The sequence below is a fragment of the Bidens hawaiensis genome, unplaced genomic scaffold, assembly GCF_021521415.1.
Source record: "Bidens hawaiensis isolate Kalapana, Puna unplaced genomic scaffold, B.hawaiensis_p1.1 tig00003510_1, whole genome shotgun sequence".
Lineage (NCBI taxonomy): Eukaryota > Viridiplantae > Streptophyta > Magnoliopsida > Asterales > Asteraceae > Bidens > Bidens hawaiensis.
In genome coordinates, this window is record NW_027491198.1 from 966239 (window position 1) to 970536 (window position 4298).

Sequence of the window (4298 nt, forward strand, 5' to 3'; positions counted from 1 at the left end):
AAGATATGGGCAACTTCATAGTGGAAAAAGCTCCTGGAATATATGAAACCGAGGTAGCCGGTGAAGCACAAGTACTCAACATCTTTGAACTCAAAGGAAGAAGCAAATCTAAAGGAGCTGATGTCAAGATTGCGGGTTGCAGAGTCATGGATGGCCACGTCAGCAGGTCATGCACGATGAGACTTTTAAGAAGTGGTGAAGTTATGTTTGAAGGGTGTTGTGTTTCCTTGAAAAGAGAGACTCAAGATGTTGACACGGTTCAAAAAGGAAACGAGTGTGGTCTTGTTCTTGGTAACTGTTTTGATTACCAGATTGGTGACGTTATTCAGTGTTTGCATCAGGTTAACAAGAAACCTAAGTTTATTTCTTCGAAAAGTGGAGCGGTTCAGATTGAATGCTAGTTGGAGGCAGGTTTGGTGTTTGAAACCTGTGAGAATTTTGTGACTTATGATTATTATCTACAACCATTTATTTATATATTATTTTGATCATAATTTGGTTGTTCAATGTACACCCTAATAATAGGGTTTACATGAGTAATTTGAATTCTTATTTGGACTTGTTTCAAAACAAGAACAAATGTTATACCGTGAAGTTTTTGGCCTTTTTTTGGTTGTGTTTTCGGTTGGTATTATTGAGTTGGTGTTGGCTTGGGTTGATCGGGTGATGAGAGTATGTATAACTGAAACCGAACTGTAAGTTGGTTTTCAAAAAACAAATTTAGCGAACTGTTGCCTTTTGGTTTAGTTTGGTTATGCGAGTTAATTGTAGGGACCCGATTTGTCTCTGGATTGTGTTGGACATATTTTCATGGTAGTTCGAAAAGTTCAATTGGACAAAATATTAGTGAATACGAAAAATAGCAAATATGAAGTATTTATTATGTAAACAACATACAACATTATAGGGGTGTATAATTCTGTTGTAACTGAACATAATTGAACTGAACTGGTTCATATTCACTCTAGTTTGAATTATATTGCGTGTAGAGGTATATGGAGTAGCTCCTCCTTAAAACTTGCTTAACAAATACTTGGTAAAAAACTTAGGTTAACAAAAGGATGTGAGGTGGGAACAATGTTGTAAAACTCGCTAGCTGGGCGGTGGGGTGTGGACTAGCGATTAATCGGACAAGACTTTAATGTATAATTATCAGTTTTGTATATATATACACACACACATTTTTTTGGTCGGAAATTGGATGTAATCTCGCTTGAAACCACTTATTTTTGCCAGAATCTCACCGAAAACCGATGATTTTGACCGGTATCTCGCTGGAAACCGCCGACTTTGACCAGAACCTCATAAGAATATTCCGACTAATCATGATTTTGGTCGGATTTGACTATTATTGGCCGATTAAATGGGTGGGAAAAAACCCGGTCTCGGACTTGACCCAGAACCGATTCTATCCGAGCTGTGGGTACAGACTAGGTTTTGATCAGTTCCACCTCCATCCAGTCAAAAATCGGACTTGACTCGGCCAAAACCCAATAAAAACAAGGCAAAACCTGTCAAAACCCGACCATAAACAAAACCAATTATTGCCGGTTCTGGAAAAAAAACCCCGGTTTGCCCCCCTTTAAAAGGATGAAACTGGAAATTGAAATGACCAAGAAGGTACTTTGCACTACATGAGTGTGTCCTACTAAAAGGTACAACCGGAATTTAAATATTTCTAAGTGAGCATAATGTTAGTTGTATGTCACTAATGCCTGGTTTATATTCTATAGCAACTAGAATTATTAAACTTCAAAAAACACCTAAGAAATTCTTGGAATATGTTAACTTACTCTGAAATATAACAATGTCTAGACAGCATATAACTCAAATTCCCCCAAAGTGACATTAAACATGAATCCACAAGACATGCATAACTTATTAATAAATGTCAAGACAATTCTACAACAATTGTTATGCATCCATCCTCATCATCAACTAATAATAATTCAAACAAAAACAATAAAAATCACCAAACAACTTCCTCAACAATGTTTTGTCCACTCAGTATGAACGCACCCTGGCGATCAACTCGCTCATAAGTATGAGCCCCAAACAAGTCCCTCTGAGCCTGAACCAGATTCGCAGGCAACCGAGCTCGTCTATAAGTATCAAAATAAGCCAGACTAGCACACATCCCCGGTGTACTGATCCCGGCCGACACCGCCAACCCCACCACCCGCCTCCACGCCGCCTGACGCTGCACCATCTCCTTCGCAAACTCCGGATCCACCACCAGACTCGCCAAGTTCGGGTTCCGCTGGTACGCTTTCTTGATCCGGTCCAAAAACACGGCCCGAATAATACACCCACCTTTCCAAATCCTAACCAACTCCCCAAAATTCAAATTCCAATTCTTCTCAACGCTCTTCGCCCTCAACAAATTCATCCCTTGTGCATAACTACAAATTTTCTACGCATACAACGCCTGCCTCACATCATGAATCAACCGCTTCTTATCAATCCCGGTCCTAACCGCTCCCACCTCCTCCTTCAACCCCGCCTCCGCCAACACCTTGGCAGCCTCCACCCGCTCGTCCTTCAACCCACTCAAATACCTACAATCCAAACTCGCAGCAATCGTCGGGGCCGCCACTGACAACTCAGCCGCCTGCTGAACCGTCCATTTCCCCGTCCCCTTCATCCCGGTTTTGTCCAATATCTTATCCACCAACTCTCCTTCACCATGATCATCCTTAACCTTAAAAATATCCGCCGTAATCTCGATCAAAAAACTCTCCAACTCCCCTCTATTCCACTCATCAAAAATCTCAGCCAACTCAGCATTACTCAGCCCGCCAACATTCTTCAAAACATCATAAGCTTCAGATATCAACTGCATATCACCATACTCAATCCCATTATGAACCATCTTAACAAAATTACCCGACCCACCTTCACCAATATACGTCACACACGGCCCATCCTCCACCTGAGCAGCAACCTTTTCCACAATATCCTTAATATTATTATACGCTTCAAACGACCCACCTGGCACATGCGCATAAAACCGAATTAACAGAACCAAAAAACCAAATTAACCGAGCCAAACTCGAGTTAACCATTTTTCAATAACCAAAAAGAACCAAACCGAACCGAACCGAACCGATTAATCAACCAATACTTTTGTCCTTAAAAATCATCGTTTTCTAATAATATTATGTTCCAATACTTCAAAATGATATTTATCCAAATGTCTTTGAATATTCTTGACACTGGAAATTTCATTCCATTGATAACATATATTAATTCGTTTCAAATGACAGCGCATTTCAATTAAGTTCATTCTCGTGTACACTAGCTTTAATAATTAGCTCTTCACCTGTTAAAACTTAAAACTGTATTCATGGGTAAATTATGAAACTAATCATAAACCAATTGTTTATAATTTAATGTTCATGGTTATGATTTTAGTAAAATTCTTAACCAAACCAAATTATTCAAAACCGAACAACCGAATCTTTAGATTACGGTTTCGGTATGATTGTAAAAATCCCATCTAGGCTCCGATTAATCTTAATCAAATCACTAATCCCTACCATACCAATTAGTTGCCAAGTAATCGATATCTAGTCAAAATTGAAAACTTCATATATAAAATTTTGTATCTTTCAAATAAATTCCAATCCGATTAATCGCCCTACCTGGCATTAACGACGGACCATTCCGTGCACCCTCTTCGCCACCGGACACACCCATTCCAAGATAAAGCAAGCCCTTATTATTGGCTTCAACAATCCTGCGTTCAGTATTCTCATACCACCGTCGATGGGTCCATGTGTTCGGACAAGGCCGCGATGGTCTGGTCGACCGGGGCTCCGGCCTTGACGAGGATGATGACGGATCGGGGCTTTTGGATGGAGAGGATGAAGTCGCGGGGGGTGTAGTGGCCGGTCAAGGGGTAGGGGCCTTCGGTGTGGGCCCGGTGGAGGGTTTCGTCAAGTGGTGCGGTTGTAGACGGAGATTGGGAAGCCCTTCTCGGCGATGTTGAGGGCGAGGTTTTGGCCCATGACGGCGAGGCCGATGCGAGAGAGAGTGGAGGCTTCCATTTGATTGGGAGTGAGGAAATGAAGAAAGAGGGTTTATATAATATTATAAATAAAATGGGGGGTTGGTGATGCTGACGGACTCAAACGTTGGATGCCTGCACAACCCACGGAAGGTTGTGTCGTTTTTGAAACTTCTTTTCAGCTTTATTATTGTCACTTCAAGCCCCTATCCATCTTTTATTTTATTATAGACAAAATTACCATTTCCCTCCCTGGGTAATACCGTCGTTTATCCATTAGTCAAACAAC

General features: G+C 40.9%; 1 pseudogene across 1 annotated transcript; it reads right to left on the reverse strand.

Moving 5' to 3' along the window:
• Positions 1-1985: 1985 nt before the first annotated feature.
• On the reverse strand, positions 1986-4049 carry LOC143623671 (6-phosphogluconate dehydrogenase, decarboxylating 3, chloroplastic pseudogene; annotated as a pseudogene). The gene is made up of 2 exons (XR_013151941.1): positions 3645-4049; positions 1986-2991 (listed from the first exon to the last, which is right to left on the reverse strand). The product of XR_013151941.1 is annotated as a 6-phosphogluconate dehydrogenase, decarboxylating 3, chloroplastic pseudogene (transcript).
• Between the last annotated feature and the right edge of the window lie 249 nt (positions 4050-4298).